Source organism: Canis lupus, chromosome 33, assembly GCF_048164855.1.
Source record: "Canis lupus baileyi chromosome 33, mCanLup2.hap1, whole genome shotgun sequence".
Lineage (NCBI taxonomy): Eukaryota > Metazoa > Chordata > Mammalia > Carnivora > Canidae > Canis > Canis lupus.
In genome coordinates this window covers 16978590-17004460 of record NC_132870.1, presented here as the reverse complement: position 1 = coordinate 17004460, position 25871 = coordinate 16978590, and the positions used below count along the sequence as shown (strand labels likewise).

Genomic DNA, 25871 nt, shown 5'->3' with positions numbered 1-25871 from the left:
TGGATTTAGTAGTAGTGGTTGGAAAAATATAAATTAGGATTAGAATGTTCCCCTGTTTACCAGTAAGAGTTAATACATTCTTTTACGGTGCTTTATCCCAACAGGAAGGATTGCAGGCGTGAATAAAACTGATTTGTGTATTCCTTCACTCAACAATGTTTATTGCAGGCCTACTGTGGGCTAGGAATTAGCAAAGCTAAAGTCCCAGCTCTGAGGCTGTACATTTTGGTGGGAGGGGGCAGACAATACAAAATTTGTATTCAGTATATTAAAGTGGGTGATCGCTATGAGAAAAGGAAGGAGGGTAAGGAGAAAGGATATGAGGTAGGAAGAGGGTGGTGTCTTTTTTCTAGGGTCTTCTGAATAAACCTCTAGAGAGGTGACATGACATTTGAGATGTGACATGAAAGAAGTGAGAGAGAATACAAGCTCTAGATGGGACCTCAGAAATTAGCATTTTCATGTCCAAATCTATCAGCTTCTGCCTGGGTTTCTTGCGAATGTTTCTTGGAACATGTCCTGATGTACCACCCACCACTTTGCAGCTTGGTTCCCAGGACTCTGCCTGGCTTTTACCTGTCCTGTGGCAACTCTAAATCCTGTAGGGAATCAATCCTGACTCTCTGTTCCACAAGTGAAATTGGATTCTCCCCACTTTGCTCCTTTTTCAGACCCCAAGGAGTTCTATTATGACACCTATAAAATGCTATTATTTTTTATGTTCCCTAACGATAGGCAGCAAGGTCCTGAGAGTAGGAGTTGTGTGCTATTCATCTTTATATCCTTAGTGCCCATCACAGGGTCTGATGTGTTACAGATGCCACAATTTTGTGTTGAAAGAATTGATATTTAGATAATAAAAAGGAATGTGCTATCAAGCCATGAAAAGACTTGGAGGAACCTTAAAAGTATATTGCTTAGTGGAAGAAGTCACTTTGAAAAGGCTACATACCACATGATTCCAACTGTACAACATTTTGGAAAAGACCAACTGTAGAGACAGTGAAACCATCAGTGGTTGCTGGGGGATGAGAATAGGGGACCCAGGGGAGGAAGGAATGAGTAGGTGAAGCACAGGAAACTTCTACTGTGGTGACACTATTCTGTATGGCATTGTAATGATGGATACATGTTATTATTCACTTGTTAAAACCTGCAGAACTGCACAACATCAAGAGAAAACTCCTATGTAAATTATGGACTATAGAAAATAACAGTGATAGTAATGTACTAGTATTGGCTCATCAGTTTTAACAAATCAACCCCATTAATGCAAGATGTTAAAAGTAAAGGAGGTTGTGTGTGTGGAGGGGGGTTTGGAGGATGGAGAATTGCTCTAAAGAATGTTGTGTATTATCTACCCAATTATTCTATAAATCTACAACTGTACCTTAAAAAGTCTATACATTTTAAAAAATAAAATTAGTCAGTAAAAGTAAGGATTGATATAGGATAGCAGATTGATTACTTCCTAAGGATTGCTTTTCAAAAAGGAAGGCTTGAACCTGTGTTAAGTATAATGGTGTGAAATACTTGATGTAATTCACAACAGCTTCCTTCCTTTCTGACTCCTTTCCTGTCCCATGTATAATGGAAGGCACCAGATAGGCAGAGTGTCAGTGTGCTAGAGAGAGAACACGACATTCAGACACACATGGGTTCAAGACCTACCTAGCTGGGAGATCTTGCTGAGCTTCTATGTCCCCCATTGCATGAATATCATAGCACTGGTCTCAGAAAGTGTGATGAGGATTAAATGAGACACATTATTACATGGTAGCACAGAAACTGGTGTCAAGAGTATGACCGCAACATGCTTGCTTGCTTTATTTGCTCTTTCAAGAGAATCTAAAAATAAAGTAAAAGTCTGAATAAGTGATGAGAAAATTTAAAAAGAACACAAAAGACTGATCTCATGTTGGTGTAGCATCGAATTCAAGCTTTAACTTTAAAACTGAGGACTTGCCCAAATCTCCATTAGGTTCTGTTAGTTTTTTTCTTTTTTTTAAATTGTATTGCTTTATTTAGAGAGAGAGAGAGAGAGAATAAGTGGTGGGGATGGGCAGAGGGAGAGAGAGAAGCAGATTCCCTGCTGAGGGAGCCTGACACAGGACTTGATCCCAGGAACCCCAGGATCAGGACCTGAGCCAAATGCAGACGGCTAACCAACTGAGCCACCCAGGTGCTCCTATTAGATCCTTTTGAACAGGTACCTATGCTGCTTCTTTGACACATTTTTAGCTTTTTTAAAAACAACTTCTAGGGATGCATGGGTGGCTCAGTGGTTGAACGTCTGTCTTTGGCTCAGGGTGTGATCCCGAGATTCTGGCCATCGAGTCCCACATTAGGCTCCTGCGGGAAGCCTGCTTCTCCCTCTGCCTATGTCTCTGCCTCCCTCTCTGTGTCTTTCATGAATAAATTTAAAAAATCATAATAAAAATAAAGCAACTTCTATATAATGACAGGTGAAGTGACTTTTCTCATGTTGGATTTTCTCAGGTAACAGGTAATGTCATATGTCAGAAGCAAGAAGATGAGAAGTAGAATTAGCCAGTTAAGAAATATGGGAAAAGTTTGGAAGTGCCTTGATAGGAAACATGGCATTGTTAACAATGTATTATGCTTTATAATTATTTTGCTATGTGTCTCAGTTTCCTTACAGAGAGCAAATTACCACACCATATATTGGTTATCTTTGCATTTGTTTCTTCCATCAAGAGGCAGTATAATATTGAGTAGTAGGTGTTCAATAAAGATTTATTGAATTGAGAATATATACAGCTCTTCATGAAAAATCATTCCTTTTTTTTCTTTTTTTTTTTTTAAGTAGGCTCCACACGCAGCTTGGAGTCCAGTGTGGGACTCCCAACTCACAACTGTAAGATCAAGACATGAGTCAAGATCAAGAGTCGGATTCTCAACCAACTGAACCACCCAACCCCCCTGAAAAAGCAATCCTTTTTATAAGAAAAAAAAGGAAGCTTATCTATTATACTCTTATTTATCTGTATATCAGAGAATGGTCTGCAGGGCATATGTAACACACACACAGACACACACACACAAACACAGATGTACTCCACATGTGTGAAAACAAAACATTAATCTGGGAACATACTTTCCATGTTTCTTTTTCTCAACTTCTTAGTTTGGGCAGCTCTGCCAAACATCTGTAGGTTTAAAAGCAGTTGAAAGCAGGCTACAGAGAAAAGAAATCCACTTAAAATCTCTCAGCTGGACTCTCATCACGCTGTACAAGGTTCAAATGTGATTTGGACACCAACACACCAAGCTGAGCTTTGTGTGAGGAACTAAATGTCAGACTGAAATGGGAGACTGAAGGAGGTCATTCTCCTTTTGTTGAGCTTCTCCTTCTTGTCGAACCACTGTGCTGCACGTTGTCGTTCTTGTTTGTCACTGATAGCCTATCACAAAGCCCCTTCTGTTAGGATGCCGTACCTGAGCCTTCCACTGGCCAGCAGAGCATAAACACCAAGGTGGAGCCACCTTCCCCAAACTTCGCACACAATAGCTACTGCTGTCACAGCAGGACAATTGAGTGGATCTTATGGTGGGATATTTTTTTCCATCATGTGCATGACAGAAAGTCTAATGGACCTTGTTCATTTCTTGAGTAGCTTTTAAGTCCCTAGAAAATGGCCTGTTATCAGTTCTATCAGTGTTTCCAAGATGTCTACCTGGAGGGTAGGGAGCCCTGACAGTAGCTGTATTTTCACTCCGCCAATCAGCAAGGAGAAGACAGTCATTAGCTGAAAAGTTAGAGAGGAAGACTTTGTACCCCAGAAGGGACAGCTAAATACGGATGGCATTTTGTGGTAAAGAAAATTCAATGCCTTTAAAAATGGAAAGATTAAATGGACTATATTACTTTGTGCAAGATTAACCATCACCCTGACAAAGAATTTGGATCCCTGCCCTTAATAATAAAAATGTTAAAAACCTGATATGACTTTATAGTCAATCTTGGGATATATTATTCTCTACATGTAGTGCTAATTACACCCTGGTATTGTCCTGGTAGCAAATATAAGAAAAATGGAGACGAGTAGTAAATAACATCAGAGAGACTCTATTTTTAAAATTACCACTCAGAATGTCTCTGTCGTTTTCTAAGATTTAAATGTTGATGTAAATGGGAAAAAGACTTTTTGACATGCAGAAGGAAAACCTGTATCTGATACTGCTATTGCCATTCATCTAGTAGAGTTTCCTCTAGAGTTTAAACTATTTTTGGCTTCTAGTAATATGCTGGCTCCTTGAAGTATTTTCTGAAATTCCTAACTGCTCCCCCTCCCCCAGGTGGTAAATACTACCTTGTTTTCCTTATTAAGTAAAAGGGCTTAGGCTTTCCCGTTGAAGTTGTTATTGGACTAAATTTTCAGTTCCCAGATACAATTGTACAAATTAATTTCTATGGCTCTGGGCAATTATTCTTGGTCAGCCTGTCGTGCCCTGTTGCCTTGAGGGGGATGCACTTAAGATGGATGGGATCACAGAGTGCAGGGCATTGGAGTAGTGTGCGTCTGACCAAGGAATCACCTGTGTTGAAGGTATCCTCTCATTCCCCTATATAGGTTGCTAACCACTTAGACATTCCTTGTTTCTCATGTTACAGCCCCTGTCAAACTGGGTGACGTTCTCCATCACTTTCCTTTATGCTTTGTAATGTGCAATTGCTTCTGGTACTTTAAACTGCATGAGCGTGAAAATCTATGAAGCTCTTTGTGGCCTATCTTCCTAAATGCTTTGTGCAGCATTTCTTCTCTGGCTTCACAGGGATCTAGCCAGGCACAGAGTGCAGGGTGCTTCACTCCACCACCCACAGACCACTGCCCTCATAATCTCCATCCCTCCCCCCCCCTCTTTTAAGTTGAAGTATAGTTCCCAGACGATGTTGCATTAGTTTCAGGTGTACCACATAGGGATTGATCCAACAAGTCTTATGCTCCCCTCTGTCACCATACAATGCTATACAACAATACCGTTGACTACATTCTCTGCACTCATAACCTTCTCTTATGCTTCATCCTCTCATGGGAAATCTTAAAGTCTTGGGAGAAAGTCTACTCTATTTTGCCTTGGAGGGATCTTACATTGTCTCAAGGGATTTGATTTTAGGCGATCAAAGCAGTAAGATGGATTAGTAACTATTTTATCATCACGACCCAATATCTCCTTAGAAACAGAAGGGAATTGAGAGCACACCATTTGCCTGGACGGAGAAAGGGAACAGCAGAAAAAAGTAAGTGGGGCTAAAAGTCATTTACAGCTCAAAAATATTTTTTCTGCCATAAGTGCTTCATTGCTTTTATTCAGAATAATGCTCAGCCATGTAATGTATAATCCATGTAATGTTCACGGTGCAATTTTATCTGTTTTCTCACGAAATCTGGGAATTCAAAAGGGCAAACTCATGTATGCCTATCAGACTTTATTCTTCTTGATGTCAGGGAGAACTTTAATCATTCTATCATATTGATGGACACATGGAAAATGCTTCTGTCGTACAGCTGGAGATGATGCTGAAATGTCATTTCTTAAATTTGTGAATGGAAATTATAGTTAGGTATCTGTGACACAGGGATGCAGGACTGTGTGTAAAAAACCATTTACAGATGTTGTATGACTTCAGGTAACAAGCCAAAGAATTATGGAGGCACAAATATACAACTATAAGTTGAGCTTTGACTAGATTCTCAGTGTGGTCTCTAGACCGAGATTATGAGGAACTTAGTAGAAATGCAAATATTCTAAATACACTGAATAAGAAACTCTGAGAATGAGGTTTCCACATTTGTGTTTTAACAAGCCGTCTTTGTAATTCCGTTGCATGTTAGAGTTTTGAGAATCCCTGGACCAGGGGATGCTTAGCTTGAATCAGTGAGTGATCTTAGGGAGGTAGCTTCATCCTTGGGTTTCAATTTTCTCTTTTATAATTAAGAATTACTCCATACTAAATCTAATGAGAAGAGCATCCTTTTGCTTTACTCTTCTTAGAATAAGGTACAAACATATGCCCCAGCTGGTTTCACTTGGTTTATTGGATATAACATACATCCTTTTTAAAAAAAAAAAAATAAAGATTTTAGGGCAGCCCAGGTCGCTTAGCAGTTTAGCGCCGACTTCAGCCCAAGGTGTGATCCTGGAGTCCCGGGATCAAGGCCCACGTCGGGCTCCCTGCATGGAGCCTGCTTCTCCCTCTGCCTGTGTACATTCTGCCTCTCTCTGTGACTCTCATGAATAAATAAATAAGGCTCCCTGCAGGAAGCCTGAAACGGGACTTAATCCCAGGACCCCAGGATCATGCAAAGGCAGAAGCTCAACCACTGAGCCACCCAGGAGCTCCAGCATATGTCCATGATCTTACCATTTACCTAAGAAGAATAGGAACATGTCTACGTGTTATTATATATAATGCACATTCCCTAAGATAGATAGATAGTGGTGTAATTTCTCTGGAAAGACAGCCTGGTGTCAAATCACTGGCTCTAACTATTACTGGGTGACTTTCATGAAGTTTTCAACTTCTCAATTTCCTCATCTGTAAAATTAAGATCATGCTGTAATCTCTGCCCCACAGAAGTAGAATTAGATAACATCATGTGTGAAAGAGACAATACAGGTTAGGTGCTTACAGCAGGGCCTGGCACTGATTAGTGCCTAATAAATGTTAGCAAGTTCTGGGTTTAGTGCAGGCTGGGCTCTATTGTACAGTCCAGAGTTGAAACAGATGTTATCCTGGTAGGAAGAATTAGACACCTAAATTTATAATCCCCCAATAGCAACTGGAGAAAATAAGGACATAATAATGGGACAATGGGTCTTGAAAGGACAGTTCAAGTAGAGTGAGAAGATCCATCACCTTGACTGATGGGCAGTCCACAGAATGATCTTCATATAATTGTAATTGAAAATGTCAATACTAATATCAGTTAACACTTAGTATTGATCAGGCCCTACGTCATTAGTCTTTTCAGAAACATATGAAGCAGGTATTTGTATTATCATTATTCTACAAACTAAGAAACTGGGACTTCTTGAAGCAACAAAATGTAGCTACAAAGGTGGGGGTTCTGGGTGCCTGCATGGCTCAGTGGGTTAAGCATCTGCCTATGGCTCTGGGCATGATCTCAGGGTCCTGGGATTGATCTCTGCTGCTGGCTCCCTGCTCAGTGGGAGTCTGCTTTTCCCTCTCCCTCTGTTGTTTCCCCGAGCTCATGCTCTCTCTCTCTCTCAAATAAAAAAAATAAAATCTTAAAAAAAAAGGTGGGAGTTCTGAGATCCATTTTTCTCAGGATTTACCTATTATTAAAACTTATTAACAGTAAACTTATTAAATCATTAATTATACAACAATTATGTATATATACAATTATTTATTATTTGTTAATTAAATTATTATTAATAAACTTATTAAAACATATGTAAAATTTTTCAACTCTTCCAACAATTTAATTCTTTATATTTCACAAGTTTTAAATAAGAGGTAACAATCCTAAAGAAATGAAATGATTTGCCCTAGGGCATGCCCCCCTTCCCTCCGTTATAATAGAGGATTGCAATTTAAGACTTTGGCTTTCCTTTTTTTTTTTTTTTTTAAGATTTTATTCACTTATTCATGAGAGACACACAGACAGAGGCAGAGACACAGGCAGAGGGAGGAGAAGCAGGCTCCATGCAGGGAGCCTGAGTGGGACTCGATCCAAGGACTCCAGGATCACACCCTGATCAGAGGCAGCCACTCAACCACTGAGCCACCCAAGCATCGCAAGACCTTGGCTTTTCTGGCATCTTCCTTCCATCTCTGTTTCACTGAACTAACCAAACTGCCATCTTCTTACTCATAACAAAACGTAACAAATATCAAAAGATGGTACAGAAAGAACCTGTCATTTTGAACAAAGCTCTTTATAACGTGAGGGAGTGCTTCAGAAGTGGTAACAGAGGGGCCCCTCTGATTGTGTGGTGGTGCCGAGCTGCCCCATCCAAGCGAGCCAGAGAACTCCCCTCCGCTAAGTGCCAGCATTCTTTGTCCTCCTTCTTGTACTTGGTCATTCACATTTTTTCCTTGCTAATTCCACTGCAGTTTGAACAGCTGCTCAATCTCATCCTATCTCGGTTTCTTGAGAAAATTTAAAGAATCAATTATTCATCACTGTGTAATAAATAATCAACTTACTTGACCTATAATTTTAGCTAAATAATTCCATCTGAACAGGAAATATACTTTTAAAAGATGAAATAAAAAATAAAGAGAAAAAAATCATCTTGTCAGGGCACAAAACCCACCACCACCACCACCATAACCAAAACAAACCAAAACTTTATTTGTCATGTCTTTTAGGTGAAACAAATCTTTTACCAGGCTTTCCTAAAAGCCTTTAGTGGAGAGCACATAGGGCAAAAGAATCTGTCAAGATTTATAGCTCTTAGTGATGTACTAAAATGGATTAGAAAGTAGATGCCCCCCTTTACAAGTGAAGACTAAAACTGATTGGCTCCCTTATTTTGCCCCCAGATGAGAAATAGGTAAACACTTTGTATATTTTCCCTTGGTTTTGAGACTGCTACAATGCATAGGTCAGTAAAGTCAACAACATTTAAATTGTTAAAAGATTTTTTTCTAAGTCTTCTGGGAATGGTAAAACAGGATACAGTCTTTTATTCTCATTTCCCTTCGTGAAATGTACTCTCTTCTTTTTGGAACACATGATAGTTTCTGTGCATACAAATAGGTCCTAACAATGCTTCTCTGACATTTAAGCATTTCACCTTCTATGCAGTACAGCCTGTTTGTCCTTTTAAACTTGGCTACTGGGCCAAATGCAAAGGAACCACTGTGTGACTTTTTGCTTATCTTCTGTACCCAAGCCTACAAAGTTAGTGCTTGAGTGTGTCAGGTATCACCTAGGGACTTAAGAACGAGGCTTTTTACAGTTAACTCAATCCCATGACCTGTACTACACTGCCTTTGATTGGAAGGCAGTTTAGTTAACTACCAAGACTGCCTACTACATGAATCAGAGTCAAGTTCACCTGAGATGTGAACACACAATAATTCCTAGTTTTCTGCATAATGGCTTTGGGCATACTCCATTACATGCTGGGGTGTCTGCCAGTGGGAAACAGCAATGTTTTTCTTCTTGTTACATGCTGCTTCATTCACAGAGCTGTTTTTTTTTTTATTTTTAACGTTTTATTTGGAAATAATTTCAGAATTTTAGAAAAGTTGTATGAATAAGTATAATTCGGGGTGCCTGGGTGGCTTAGATAATTAAGCATCTGCCTTTGGCTCAAGTGTTAATCGTGGGGTCCTGGGATGGTCTCCCAGTCCTGGGATAGAGCCCCACGTCAGGCTCCTGGCTCAGTGGAGAGTCTGCTTCTTCTCCCTTTCCCTCTCCCTCTGCTCATGCTCTGTCTTTGTATCCCTCTGTCTCTAATGAATAAATATTTTTTTTTAAAAAAAGAATAAGTGTAGTTCAAATAACGTCCTGATATTCACTACACAGATTCACTTACTATCTGTTTTACCTCACTTGATTTATCATTGGCTCAATTCTCTCTCTCTCTCTCTCTCTCTCTCACTGCATATGCATACATATATTTTTTTGAATCACTTCAGGGTAGCTACATATATCTTGGTCCTTTACCCCTTAATATTTCAGTGGATAGTTCTTTTTTTTTGAAGATTAATTTATTTGGGGGGAGGGGCAAAAGGGGAGGGAGAAGGACAACCAGATTCCACACTGAGGGTAGAGCCCTACATGAGGCTTGATCCCATGACCCCGAGATCATGATCCTAGCTGAAATCAAGAGTTGGACACTCAACCAACCAAGCTACCCAGGTGCCCCAGATATTTCTTAATAGGATATTCTCTTATATAACTGCAGTTCAGTTAACAACTTTAGTAATTTAAGATTGATAGAATACCTTTGTCAAATCTATTATCCTTATAATTTCAATTTTAAGAGCTGCTCTAATACCTTTTTCCACTCTAGGTAAGGGTCCACTCTAGAAGGTGGTATTGTATTTAGCTGTCATGTCTTTGTAGTCTTTTTAAATACAGAACATATCTATACTCTGTCTTTTACACCTTGAACATTTTTGAAGACTACAATAGCCCATCTTTTTTTTCCTTAGGAAAATTTGTTCCTCATTTAACATGTATCTGATATCATTTTATGTTTAGATTTTCATTGTATATTTTTGTTCAGAATATTACATAGGTGATATTATGGCTTTCTCAGGATATCTCATCTGAATGCACACAATGTCCATATACTCCTCTTGATGTTAATTTAGATCACCCAGTCAATGTGTTATTTGGTTTCTCCACTGTATAAATATCACTTTTCCCTTGAAGCTAATAAGCAATCTATGGAGAGACACTTTAAGAGCATGCAAATGATGTGCTTTTCACCAAAACTTTTCCCTGGATACATTGTCCATTGATGATTCTTGTCTGATCCAGTCTTTAGTATGATGATTACAAATGCTGACTTTCCAACTCTATTCCCTCCTTATTTTTAATTGGCATTTAACATTTTAATATAACCTAGAGTATTTCTTTCTTTTTTTAAAAGATTTTATTTATTTATTCATGAGAGACACAGAGAAAGAGGCAGAGACACAGGCAGAGGGAGAAGCAGGCTCCCTGCCGGGAACTGGATGTGGGATTCGATCCCAGGACCCGGGGATCATGACCTGAGCTGAAAGCAGACGCTCAACCACTGAGCAGCAGAGGCATCCCTAGAGTACTTCTTTCCCTCCTATTTGTTTATCTACTTCTTATTGATATGAACTCACAAATTCCGATTTTTTAGAATGGTTTATCATGTTTGTGTACTTATTTTGTACTCAGGTTGTCCTTGATGTGACCAGTGGATACCTTCAAGCTGTCTCCTGAATCTTGTAACATGCTCCATTATTTGTTTATTTATTTTGAGCACCTCCTTACTTCTGCCCTGACAAAATGTTCTGGGCTTGTCTTGTATATTTTCTGTCCCATTTCTGGACTCAGCCATTTCTCCAAGGAGTACTGATTCCTTTTAGTGGGAAATGGTTTTAGGGACCGGGATTTGGACACTAAGTCTACCAAAAGGGCGATTTTTAAAAGACTCACAAGATGGAGGATATTGTGAAATTTCACTTCATTGAGCTGTGATATTAAATGATTTCAACTCGATTGTTCTAAATGTTCAAAAAAGACTTAAAGCTTAGATTTTAAAATACTGAGGTGGAAATAAATATTTGGCTAATTTAGAATGCTTTTTGATTATTTTGTTTAATGCTTTATAGATATCTTTTTTTAAAAAAAAGATTTTATTTATCCATTTATTCGTGAAAGACACAGAGAGAGAGAGAGAGAGAGAGAGGCAGAGACGCAGGCAGAGGGAGAAACAGGCTCCATGCAAGTTGCCCTCAATCCCCGGACCCCAGGATCACACCCTGGGCCAAAGGCAGGCGCTCAACTGCTGAGCCACTCAGGTGTCCCTCATTTAGCATTTTAAAATAAAACTTTTGTTATAAGAAAATGGATTTTTTTTGTTTAATAAGAATTTAAATTTTACTTCAGTGCTGATCTGCTTCCCCTAAACACATAATGGTTGATTGGACATATTAGATAGCTATCACAAATTATGGCATTTTCCAAAGATGGCCACAAAAATGTCATTCATTCAACTGCCCTTCTGTACTACCTACCATTCCACTCTCAAGAGATGGTATCTGAAATATCTCCTTAAATCTGGGTAGTCTTTATGGCTGCTTTGGCCGTTAGAAAGAACATGGTAAAATGATACTGTTCCAGTTCCTGGTGTAGCCCTAACCTGCCTGCCTGTTTCTGCTTTCTGCCTCTTAGAAACCATATATCATAAAGAAGATGTGGGATATATATACAATGGACTACTACTCAATCATCAAAAACAAACAAACAAAAAGAAATCTTGCCATTTGCAATGATGTGGATGGAACTAGAGGGTATTATGGTAAGTGATAGAAGTCAATCAGAGAAAGACAATTATCACAGGATCTCAGTCATATGTGGAATTTAAGAAACAAAACAGAGGATCATAGATGAAGAGAGGAAAAAATGAGATAAAGAGAGGAAAAATGAGATAAAAAATGAGATAAAATCAGAGAGGGAGACAAACCATAACAGACTCTTAATCATCGGAAACAAACTGAGGGTTGCTGAAAGGGAAGAGGGTGGGAGAATGAGGTAACTGGGTGATGGGCATTACGGAAGGCATGTGATGTAATGAGCACTGGGTGTTATATAAGACTGAAGAATCACTGAGCTCTACCTCTGAAACCAATAATACACTATGTGTTAATTAATTGAATTTAAATAAATTAAAAATAAAAAAGAAACCATATATTATGTAAGAAGTGTGACACCAAGACACCATGGTGTGGAAATCCATATCTCATGGAGTGGCCCTGAAGGATGAGAACTTATGTGGAGATAGACAAAGAGAGACAGAAAGAGAAAGAAGAGAAAGAAATAAAAAAGGGAAGGAAGGAAGAAAGGAAAGAAGGAAGGAAGCAAGTCGCTGCAAAGTACCAAAAATACGAATAAAGAAGGTATTCTGGAAGAGGATCCTCCAGCCTCAGCCACCATAACTATAGCTGAAGCCATGTGAAGCAGAGCTAAACTACCTTGCTGAGCCTTTCCCAAATTTCTGACCTACAAAATTGTGAGCAAAGCAAAAACATTGCTTTAAATGACTAAGTTTTCAGTTAACTTCTTAAACAAGAATAGATAACCAAAACAGAAATACTGATTAAATTTAAATTTATTAGAGAGCCTCCAAGCTATAAAGTTTGTTTTGCCTTTTCTCTTATGTTATGTGGCAAGGGAATGTTCTGAGTGCTGGTGATAAATGTTATGTGGCCCTTGCTATCCAGTAAGAGATACACAAAAATAATTACCTAAAATAAATGTGACAAATGCAATAATAAAGTAATAAGAGAATATAGAAGGAATAATTAGTCTTTCATCAGAAGTTAGGCACTATAATGGCAAGAATTTTTATCTGCTTGGCTCAGACCAAATATAAAGGTGTCTAGTGCATAACAGATTCTCAAAAAATATTTGTTGAATAAACAAATGGGTGAACTCATGAAGGAAGTGATGGGCATATGAATGGTCAGGTTTGGAAATGACTCCTGAAAGAACTGAGAAAAGAGATAATATTTTAGCCATATCCTGAAGGATGCCTAAAATTTTGTTAAGAGGTGTAGTAAAAGATAGTAGATAGGATATAGGTGGTAACTGGAATAGGCTATCATGTACCATCGTGTGCCACTGTGTGGCTGGCAACTTAGTCTGTGGGAGCAGTGATAACGGTCTAGTATGCATAGTCACACCCTAATTTGAAGAATCTTAGCATCCCACCCCAAATTATACCAAGAGATTGGTCTAATCTTAAGGAATATTGGGGATTTCAGTGGGATTAATTCCCAGATTGAGGTAATTCTCTAACACATCAGGAATCCCATATGTTTCTCAGACCCAAGACTTCTAGATGCAGAATTGGTTCTTTTAAGCAACTGACTACATTTCACTTGAAGTATAAGGTCCTTGGACTTGTTTTTTGATCAGCATAGTCTATAGGTTGGGGATAAGTAGAAACTTAAACTTGCTGATCAACTTCCACTGAGAGATAAGGTAATGTAATACTTACATTTCATTTTGTATTTGAGAAGGCCAAGAAGCTTTAATGACTAGAAATTCTTAGTTGGCATTAATTGGCTATAATTTTCAGAAACTGGAACTCTCCTAAATGTCCTCTGCATTAATTCATTACTTATTTATATTTGCTTACTTATTCACATATTTCAGTATCTGAAAACATGGCGAAGTATTATCAATTCTTTAAGGCTTCAATCTCTATAATCTCAATAATAAATAAAGTAGGAAATGAAGTAGGCCATTAAAAATCTCTTGCTCTTTTTTTTTTTTATGAGAGTGAGAAGGGGTGAGGGGGAGGGGCAGAAGGAGACACAGAGAGAGAATTGCAAGCAGGCTCCACACCCAGCACAGAGCCCCACACCGGGCACAATCTCATGACCCTAAAATCATGATCTGAGCCAGAATCAATAGTTGGACACCTAACTGACTGAGCCACCCAGGTGTCCCAAAGACCTCTTGATCTTTTAATGGATCATAGACAAGTTATGACAATCCATCTGGAAATAGTGAAAGGATTGTCTACTGCTGCTATTTTATAGGAAGTAATTAAGGACAAAAAGAGATATACGAGTCCAGAAGCACCAATATTTCCAAATAAAACTCAAGCACAATGTTGGCCAGTTAATACCAAATGTTGAAAGAAAGTTAATAAAATTTTAATAGGGATTTATTATAAATTTTTGATTGAAGCTTCACTGTTGAAAGAGAATGATCTTCCTATTTAAAAAAAATTCTGGCAAGCTATCTTTGCTATGAATTGTCTCTTTCTGACAATAGTCATATTCTCTCTGCCACCTTACTTAAAAGTACTAATGACCTAGATACCACTGAATTGTAGTTTTTTTTTTTACAGGCCAAGATTTAGTGAAAATTGATGGTATTTAACCTCTAATATTGAAAAAATACTCTGAAATATTATTTCTCAAATGTCCTTCAAGCCAGACTGGAAAGGCAATATGCACATGATGTCATATCACAACAGATAATCACTAACATTAAATTTTATATCACTCCTATGAATGGCTATTATAGTCAGCAGGTGACTTTGTTCAATTCTTAAGCAGGTCTAGACCGTAGAACCAACTGTCTTATGACTCTGATAGCTGTTGAGGGTGGTTACTCATTCATTGATTTCTGGTATAAGTCCCACTACTGTTAGGCAACAGGTGTTGGTTCTCTAATCTCTGCACAAAAGTAAACATTCTTATTTGGTTTTATCACAGCCAGTGGGTTCCTTGGTTGGGTAAAACTTTATAATATTCATGATACTAATTGAAAGGCATTAGAGCATTTCTGGACATATTTTTTCCAATATAAATAGCTAACACTTCTTGGGTGCATGCAGTATGTCATGGTGCTAGGAATTTATAAGTGGTATCTGATTTAATTTTATAGCAATCTATAAACATTATTATCTCTGTTTTACAGAAGAGAAACTGAGGCACAGTCACACAACTATTAACCAGATGAGCAGAATTTCAAAGTCAGGTTTGACTACAGATTACCTATTCTTTTAGCTTTTGGTTCTCTAATCTCTGCACAAAAGTAAACATTCTTATTTGGTTTTATCACAGCCAGTGGGTTCCTTGGTTGGGTAAAACTTTATAATATTCATGATACTAATTGAAAGGCATTAGAGCATTTGCTGACATCAACCAGTGGACAAACATCAGTGTGGTATTTTTTATGACATTAGAACTACTTCTTGTTGGACATTGCATCTTAGTGATACAATTAATGTAGGTTGAATGGATAGGAGAAAAAATGAGAATTCCTAGTCACTATTTGAATCTTATAATTATAAACAAGCTAACCTTGATAGACCTGCAAACACATATTGGGATCACCTATTCTAATCACATTGATATAAAATACGAAAAAAAATTCTGTCACATTCACACCAACTATTTCAAATAATGAATTCCAAAAATATTTACCAAGAGTAGGTAAGAACTAATGCATCAGAATTTTGCCTTTAAATTAACAATATTAGTATGAAGAAGTTGGTGGACTTGAAAAAGAACATGCTACAAAAAAGAAAAACAGCAGTCTAATTCAAATATCTGAAAAAGATTATCTGGTAATGGACAATTTCAAATGAAATAATCTTGACATAAAGGCTAACTGTAAAGAAATTTAGGAAGCTGGTTGTAAAATTAAAAGCATTATAAACATGAATTAAATATTTTCTAACGCCAGATACATAAGGATAAGTCCATATATGATCTGATTTATTGTAAAAGCTTACAGTATGACACCAATAAAACCATTCTATATCAAAAGGGACAAACCCTAGTACTTTCCCCATATGGCATGTGTTACAGGCAGTTTCATGCACCTGTTGTGGGTGTGTTTTCAGCACTAGAAAATTAATGTATTGAAAAGTCATTTTAGATACAAATTATCCAGAATTTAAAGCCTTTTTGAATACACATATCTGGTATAAATCAAGATAACTTAAACCAAAACAAGAGTGCTAAACAAAAGGCAAAAAAGGTTATAACTTTTGAAAGAATCAAAGGAACAGGTCTATTAGCATCATATAGAAATTTATGATTTTATGTATGCAAATCTCAGACATTAAAAGATGATGAAAAGTTTTGGCAATACCCAATATCTTCCTGGGAAAAATAAATGCATGGCTTTAGATGAAAATTTGTAACAATAAGCCTTGCAATGCATGTAGAAAAGTAATATCTTTTTATATGTAAAACAGTAATATACCATGTCTTCATTAAACTAAGCACACTATTATATAAATTAAAAATAGAAACCTATGCGGAAATAGTTAAAATGCTAAAAAAATATCTAAGATCTGCCAACAATGAACAGTACTACTCCGCAATAAATAAATTCTACCCCTTTCTGACATGACCTGGACAAGAAATTCAACTTCTCCAATGTTCCTTTCAGCCATAAGAAGGTGGAGTAAAATTGCTTTCTTCTCTATGGGAGATGTTAAAAAGAATTTCTTACCATTCTTCTAAAATGCTATGGTGAATATTGCTGTTCTTAACGGAATTTGAATATTGATTAATTTTATAAATATAAATAATAGAACTTTTCTATTATTTCTCTAGGTCTGGATTTGAAGAATCTCCCTGAAATTGGGAAAGGACAGATCCAATGCTGACTTTCCAGCTATGGAAGATTTATTTGAAAGGTTAACCCTCCTCTCCGGAAGAAAACTATTGTCATTTTTTTTCTTCCAGTCTTTTGCTCTTTGGGGACCATTTCTCTTTTAATTTATTGCTCTGTGTTCTAAAAAGTGGAGAGAGATTACAAACCACGTTTAGAAAGTGTATTAAATATAACTTATGGTAAATTAGTAATACCTCTTGAAAAACCCTGCTATGATCTCTCCCATGGTGCTTCCTTTGGGGGAAGATAACTCAATTGTGTTGATTTAAAGGTTCTGTCCAGTTCTTTTAAACATTCCTTTGATGTTGTATTGCTCTGCTTGTAATCGACTGTTATTGCCCTATATTAAGTTTGCAGAGTGAAGGTAAATCTTTTGTGATGTGATTGTGCCACCGCAAACTCAATATTGTTCAGGGGGCCTTTATAACTCTCAGCTACATGGTAGCAGGGCAGCACACATTTTCATTTTTACCTTTTTAGACTTTTATTCTTTGTGCTGAAGCTGAAACTATGTGTGCTTACGTACACGCTGTAGTGCTTGCTCTGTGAAGCGGTAACTCATAAGCAAGGAGAACATTGTCAGGTGGGTTTTTTTTTCTTTTTCTGAAATTGTCAATTTTATTGTTGATCTTTTTCATTATGTTCCATTAGGTACTCTACTGTGTTATTGAAAAAGCACCACTATTGGGAAAAGCTCCGTTCAAATATCTATCCAAGTTTCTTGAATAGTTTGAAATGTTTTCTAAGGGTACGTAATCGTCCTATTAAAGGAGATTCTCCGGAGGAGCCCAATCCTACCTTGAAATGGATAAATGTGATTTCCCCTGGTGGCAGATCACATGTAGAAGAACTATGTGATCAGAGGTATTAACACAGATAATTCAATATTCACATTGGCCTGTTTCATTGAAAGTAGAAACTTCATATAGTGGCTTGTGTTATTATTTGCTTTTTTTGGTTAAGTTTCTTGCAAAAAATAGATCCAATATTTTTCACTGGTTCAGCATTGAGCTCAGTTTAAAACTGTTTGTAAAGCAAGACAGCACTAAGACTATTTTTTAGGCATTGATTTTACTAATTGATATGTGCCCTGTTATCATTATCCTTTTTCCTGTCTTGTTAAAAGATATGATCACAGTTTTCGAGAAATAATTAGTGATTTTGAAAAAATAAAAAAATATCCACAAATGTAAGAGAATATTTTGTACATTATAATAGACTGGATTTTAAATAACTATACGTATTGAGTGTATTATTCGCTAAGGTAGCTCTGACTCCTGTCAACATTTCCTCTACTACAAATATTTTTCATTATCATTTCCTTGCTAGTAAAGAGAAATGACAGCAGTAGTCTTCAGTCTCGGAGATGGATAAAGGCTGGTTGCACTGGTAAATGTCTATAGCCTTGACATTTTCTAATGGTCTTCTTTCTGTTTTCCCCTTCTTGTCACTTGTCTTCACTGTAGGCCTCTTGCAAGTCAGTCTTAAGAACTCTACAGTTCTTTATGAAGAGCATTAAGAACACACAATTCGTAGGAAGAAAATTTCTGAGGCAATGCTTAATATGCATATTAAAAGATGAATATATTATTCAGTGAGAATGAGGTTCACAATTGAAACCAGAATTGCTTGGATGGAACCTTAGAAAGCATCTCCTAGAGCCTGCAAATAGTTGACCACTGGTGCATATGTGGGCCAGAGTTTTCTTTAATTTACACATGGCTTTAGTTTTGTTTTTATTCATTTTTTAAAATTAGGTGCTAATATTCTAAAATAGGAATTTTACCTTATAATATGGATTTTCACCTTCTTTTGAACAACTGGAAGCTCTGATAGCACTGGGCCAACAGTCTCACCAGGAATGTCGCCTGAGGTGGCTGGTGTATCATTCTTTTGCTGGCTGAAGTCCTCACATGGGCTGCTTCATTTGCAATACTGCTGGCCCCTATATGCACCTGAGTTTGTGGTATCTGTTTCTAGTCTAATTGCAGCAAGTTCTTCAGCCTCTTCACTTTACTCACTCTGGCCCCTCATGTCACCACACCCCTCACTCCACTTCCATCTGTTAGGAATGGTTACACCTCAGAGAGCATTTCCTTCCCATGGTTCTCTTCAGTCACTCCTTATCACCTCCTACAGGTCTCTCTGGCTTTAATTCTTTCTCTGCCCTTTGTTAATTGTACACACAACACAATTGAGCTATATTGATTGTATTTTCCCTTTGCCTCCCAATAATTGTGAACATTTGAAAGTCAGGGACCATCTTTGCACCCCACAGAGTGACTTCCTACACAATGCCTTGTACCTAGTGTGCTCTTCACAGGTATATAGTGATGCAGATCAGATATGTCAAGATTTCATATGTATTCTTTTTATCTGTTAAATCATTGAAATTTAAGAAATTAAAATTTCCTATCCAAGTGGTCAAGGAAATAAAAGTGGGAGGAACAAAAAGCAAAATTTTCTTAAAGGGTAACCAAGAGTGGATTATAACTATCATTCACCTCAGTAGTAAGCATGAGCTGTTCAATTACAGCTCAAACCTCTTGAGATGGTATCACTGGGACAGAATTTAGCTCAATCCCACCCCCTACCTATACATTATCTGTTAGCACATTAGCATCGGTTCCCTCCTTCTATGTTCTCCTTTGGTGGCGGTGGCAGGACACTTGGGAACTACATTCCCAGAATCTCTGACACCACTTTCTGGGTTAGGTTCTGCTAGGAGATGTGTTCATATGGAATCTGCAAGGTGGCAGAGAAGTGGAAACCATGTTTTCTTTTCTCTGGCAGCAGCAGGCAGACTTATGGGCTTTTGTAGAGGTGAGATTTTGCAGCAGTCTCCTCTGAGCCTTTTTTCTAAGAATGACCTGTTTCCTGATTGAAACACCTAGAGCTGTTTCTGATTTCCAAACTATTTTCCTGACGAAACTCCTACTGACGCATTCTGAGAAGGAAATAGGCAGCAGGGTACCATTTAGTACATTTATTTCTGATTTTGACATGATCAAGTGTTTAAAATCAGAGCTTCACAATCTAGAAAATAATATAAATCAGTATCTCCAAAATAGAAGTAGATCCTCCCCATAAAAAGGGGAGAAAGGTGAAAATATCACAAGTTGCCATTAGATCACTTATAAGAAGAATATATTTTCTTTTTATGCAAGAGATTATTTGCAAGATAAATGTTCTGAAAAGATAACCTAGGCCATGTTGAACTGACAAAAATACTCCTGATAAAAATATTTGAAAGGTACAATGAAAAACCATAAATATTTTTACCCTCAACTTAAATACAATGGTTAGCAGAGTGTTTTGTATACCATAGATACTTAGTAAATGTTTATTGATTTAACTATAAAGAAGAAAGTAAAAGTACCTTGCTTCTTTTCAGTGAAATCTGGTGTGTGAGAGCAATATTCTTAGTGTGAAATAATTTAAAAATGTTTATTATTTGTCTTTGTGGAGCATAATCAATGTTCTGAGCACTCTAACATATCTAGAAATGGCTTAGGTTCCTGTTTATTAGGTAAGAAAATGGTATATTATGATTTCCTCTTGCTTTAGATTAGCTAAAATTTCAGTAAAATTGCTGTTGCAAACTTATTTTAATTAGCTTGAAACACAAATAACTTTACTATGGCTTAGTCAGAGTCTTGTGGTATGGAAGGCTAGTCTATTGAGGTCCACTACGGTGAGTTAGAGGGTTAGTAATACCCTCTAAATGAGCCCACCCCTCAAAATCACCCCCAGTCTACAAGACAGAGCTATCTTGATTGTAATTCAAAGTAACTCTTCTTTGAAAAGATGGTTAGTTACAGTGGATTGCATGCTTTTTCTCTGGTATATTTCTAATTGTGCTTGGTTCTTGTTGCCTGCTAGATTTCTTGCATCAGACACGTTGACTCTTCTCACAGGTGAATGGATGCAAGTTGACTTTGTGCAAGCTAAAGATTTTCTGTGAGATGCTGCTTTGTCCTGGTTAATATGAACTGTTAGCCATTTCACCTTGCTTTTTACACAAGGTTTTTTTCAAGGTCACCTAAAAAAGTTGAGAAAACAGTTTCTTTCTTATATAGGATAGTAAAGATGAGCGTTGTTTCAAAAAAAGAACAAACCAGAATACACAATAAATATATTTGGATGTATGGTGAAAGTAATCCATAATTTGAAGTATTTTATATGTATTTATGACAATTAGGTTCATTTTTTAGAACAAAGTGGCACTAGACATAAAGTCTTTCTTTCCTCATCATTCCTATGGCAACACGTTGGGAAATGAATATGTAGAACTAAAAGCCATGAAGCAAAATCCTGATTTACTTCAATCCAGCTAATAAATTTGGAAAATGCAATGGACTAAAAAACCTTATAAAACTTAAATTGTTGCAACTAGATTTTCTTTCAATTTTCACAGAACAGCAGAGTATTATTACATAATAGAATTTTATGTTAAGAGAAATATGCAGACTGTCTCTAGTGATCAGTCTTGATTCATAGTCTTGTGGCTTTTGCACATAAGCCACTGTAATCATTTAAACATCCAGAGAATCAAAGTCCTAAAATTGGATTCTAATTTGTTAAAAATAAAATCTTCTTCTTACTAAGAGTATTTACTAATATATTTCCTAATATGTAAAAATTATATATAGTTTAATTTATAACATGTATATACTAATATAAATACTTCGACAAAGTAAAAGCAGAAACTATTTATTATAATTAAATGTATTTTTTAAAAATATAAGAGTATTTATTAGTCGCAAATCCCAAATAATTAGAAGTGTGTAAAACACAATCCCTTTTTTAAATCCCTTAGACTATAAATGTCAATAATTTGACATATATTTTCTCCCATGTGTTTATAAGTATACATATAGATAGATTTTTTAAAGTTCTGAGTGGAATAATTATATTATTATTATTATTATTATTATTATTATTAATTATACTGTTCTATAACCTGCTTTTTTTCCCTCAGTAATATACTATGGGCATATTTCTATGTAAATATATAAGGACTATAAAATTTTTATTTTATTATTTTTTTAAGTTGTCTGTATGCCCAACTTGGAGCTTGAATTCATTACCCTAAGATTAAGCGTGGTGTGCTCTACTGACTGAGCTAGCCAGAAACCCTGGAACTGTGAAATAATTTTACAAATAAAATAATTAAGAAGTTAAAAGAATTGCGTACAATTATATATTGTATTTCATAAACTTGATGAGCTTTATGTATTGTATTTCACAAACTTGATGAGCCTTAAATTATTTTTACCTTATTGGTAATTTGGATGCTTTATTAATAAATTGTTGAAAACAGGGATGCCTGGATGGCTCAGTGGTTGAGCATCTGTCTTTGGCTCAGGGCGTGATCCTGGGGTCCTGAGATTGAGTCCTACATTGGGGTCCCTGCAGGGAGTCTGCTTCTTCCTCTGCCTATGTCTCTGCCTCTCTCTGTGTCTCTCATGAATAAATAAATAAAATATTTTTAAAAATTGTTGAAAACATTTTCTTAAGAGTATTTTCATGATAATGAAAGTGGGTTAAAAAATTTTCTTATTTTTTGCTTACTTAAAAAATTCAATATCAATTGAGTAATTAAAGTAATTATTTGTAGAAGTATCTTGTTATTCAACAAATGTAAGTTTAATGTAATTTTTAATTATGTTTTATGATAATCCATAGAAAAATCATTCATAAGGTTGCATAATGTAAAAGTGAGTCAAAAGTCCATTCATCTTAATGCCTAAGCAAAAAACAGGATTGAACTATTAGTTATATGTAGGGAAAAAGGAACTAATATTTTAGGAATATACTCGCTAGGAGAGTTGTGCAAGAATAGGAGTAATGTTATATGAAATATAGAACCATCTGGATGTTTGGTAATTAGATGGCTTATGACTTCTTTTTCTCTTAATGTTTCTTTATGAGAGAAAATAGAAGTGAGGACAGATCTCAAGATTATTATGGTATTGGATTCTGTTGGATTAAAACATCTCCTGTATTTCTGATCTGCCTAACTGAAAATTTAATTGCTTGGGAGAGAGGAGTTGAGGAATTACCAGTGTGATCCAGAATCACGTTGCTAAACTCAATGGTCAATACTTATTCCTAATTTTGCTTGACCTGTATCATGGTTTGAAACAGCTGTATTTTTTTTTAACATTAGTGACTTATTTTTTTTTGTTTTGTTTTCCCCAGGTTTATTGAGATATAATTGACATATAACATTGTACAAGCTTAAGATGTATTGATTTGATACACTTACATATTGCAAAATGATTACCACCAAAATTTAGCAAATAACCCCCCTCATGACACATAATTACCATTTCTTTTTATAGCAAAAATATTTATGATCTGCTCTTTCGGCAACTTTCAAGTATATAATACAATATTATTAACTACAATCACTATGCTGTACATTAGATCACCAGACTTATTAATCTTATAACTTGAAGTTTCTACTCTTTGACCAACATCTCCCATTTCCCCTTACTTTCAAGCACCTCATAACCACTAGGCTTGTCTCTTGAGACAGATGTGTCTTATTTTTAAATTTTTAAATATGTAAATCAATACTACTGTTCTCACTATTTTGTTGTTGTTTGGAAAATATAACTCATTTAAAAAATATTTGAGAGAGAAAGAGCAAGAGAGCACAAGCAGTGGGAGGGGCAGAGGGAGAGGGAGAGGAAAGAGAAACTCAAGCATATAATACAATATTGTAGGTATTGTAATACACTAAGCAGGGCTCAATTGCATGACCATGAGATTATGACCTGAGCTGAAATCAAGAGTCAGATGCTTAATCCACTGAGTCACCCCACCCCAAATATAACTCATTTTCTGTTAAAATAATGATATATGTTAACATATAAGGAGTTTATTGTTATGTTTAAATGAATGAAATGAATGAATACTTTAAATGTTTCTCAGTTTTAATTTCTAGTATCATAAATATGGATAGATATAGCTCATATAGTCAAAAGATCTTTGGGATCATCAATGCTTTTTAAGTATAAAGAGGTCCTAAGACCAAAAATATTGTGGAATGCTGGACTAAATTAAAGGAGAAAATAGATTAAAATAACAGAAAGATAAAACAATAACTTTACCATTAAACCTGCAGGGAAACCCCAAGAATAATAAAGATCAAAACACTTTTACTTCAAAGGCATAGTTTTTGACATGCCATTCAAAGTTAAGGGTTTTGATTTAATATGTAAATTAAACTGTTAAAAAGATAACTTCAAACAGAAAATGTAAATTAAATGTGGGGAAACCAATTAAAATACGGTTAAAATAAAAAAGAGAGCCAGCCTTGAAAATTCCCTGAGCAGACAAAACTAGTTTAGTCATAGAAACAAAGCTTAATTTAGTTTATTTTGCAAGGCTAACTTTGATGTGGGTCATTTCTTGCTTATGCTTCTGAAAATCATAAACATAACGGTTTTCTAAGGTTGATATGAAGCAACCACTGAGCATTCCCTATCATTTAGGAAATTCTGTCAATAGCTGTGAAGCATGAGCAGTTGCTGCTTTTTCACTGTAAGCTGCTTTATAACCAATATACCTGAGTCTCATTCCATGCTTTGGCTTGAGTACTACCACTTTGTAAACTGCCTCTTCAGTGTGTGCATAATCAATTTCTACTAATTACTACTTTGGTGATTCACTGGTTTTACGTCTGTTATTTCTGAATTTTTGACAGTAGTATACTCTTTTTAAATAGTGTTCTACTCTACCCGTGTTTTAAAAATCTCCTGAGACAATTATAGAAAACTTATATTTGTCTTTAGACTTAATTATAATTATTATTAATACATTTTGTTTATTTACTTATTTATTTGAGAGACAGAGATAGCATGAGCAGGGGGAGGGGCAGAGGGCGAAGCAGACTCTACTGATCAGGGAGCCCTGAGATCATGACCTGAGCTGAAGGCAGACACTTAACCACCTGAGCCACCCAGGCACACCTATATTTTATTGAGAGAGAGAGTTTGCATGAGCAGGAGGAGGGGCAGAAGTAGAGGCTGAGTCTGGAGGCTGACACGGGGCTTGATCTCAAAACCTTGAGATCATGACCTGAGCAGAAATCAGGAGTCCAACACTCAACTGACTGAGCCACCCAGGCACCCCAGGGGTTAATTATAATTAAATCCTTCAAAAGATAAACATGAAACAGAAATCAAAGCCTAATAACTCAGAAACAAAAAGCAAGCAAAAATAAAAAAAGATTAGAGATGGCCGTATTCTTTTTTTAAAGTTTTATTTATTTATTTATTTATTTATTTATTTATTTATTTATTTTAGAGAGTGTGTGTGTGTGCAGCAGGGAGGGGCAGAGGAAGAGGGGGAGAGAGTCCCAAGTAGACTCTGTGCTGAGCCTGGAGTTAGAGGTGGGGCTCAATCCCACCACCCTGAGATGATAACTTGAGTAGAAGTAGATGATAGATGATAGATTGAGTAGAAATCTAGAGTTGAATGCTTAACTGATGAAGCCACCCAGACAGCCCTGGTTGCATTCTTTAAAAAGGTCTTATGATGAAAATAAATCTCAAAATATAAATAAAGGTCAAGTTAACTATGTTTCTAAGTGAAAATAAATGAGGAAAAGAAATCAGACAGATGGCTAGTTTCATTAGAAGGAACAAAATATCTGAATTTAGAGAAGCTGAATTAATGCATTGCAAATTAATGCCATATATAATAATTTCTACTATGTATGAGACCCTGTGTTACTATCTTCAAGGAAGTCTTAAATGAATTATAAAGTACTGTGTTCAAGATATTTACCCAAAGTGATTTCAACGGTAAAATTAAGTGTAATTTTTTAAATGATACAATTTGTCATAGGATATAAAATAATGAGAGAAATTTTAAATTCTTATGAAGTTTTTAATTACATTGATAACTATATATGTTTCAAATATAGACAAACATAAGCCTTGGCAGCAATATCTATTAACATAGCCTATTCAATTCATCTCAATTCAGATTATTCAT

The 25871-nt window shown here is 36.2% G+C and overlaps 1 long non-coding RNA gene across 3 annotated transcripts in view; it reads left to right on the top strand.

The window, feature by feature from the left end:
- The window catches only part of LOC140623707 (uncharacterized), a 169840-nt gene that overhangs the window by 137764 nt on the left and 6205 nt on the right, over positions 1–25871 (top strand). For 2 of the 3 annotated variants that reach the window (XR_012023267.1, XR_012023265.1), the window contains exons 1-5: positions 2839–5263; positions 11883–12009; positions 15147–15206; positions 16799–16881; positions 17511–17723. This is a non-coding gene — a long non-coding RNA (uncharacterized lncRNA). Of the gene's footprint in view, positions 1–2838; positions 5264–11882; positions 12010–15146; positions 15207–16798; positions 16882–17510; positions 17724–25871 lie in introns of those variants that run through there. The other variant, XR_012023268.1, reaches the window with a different exon arrangement.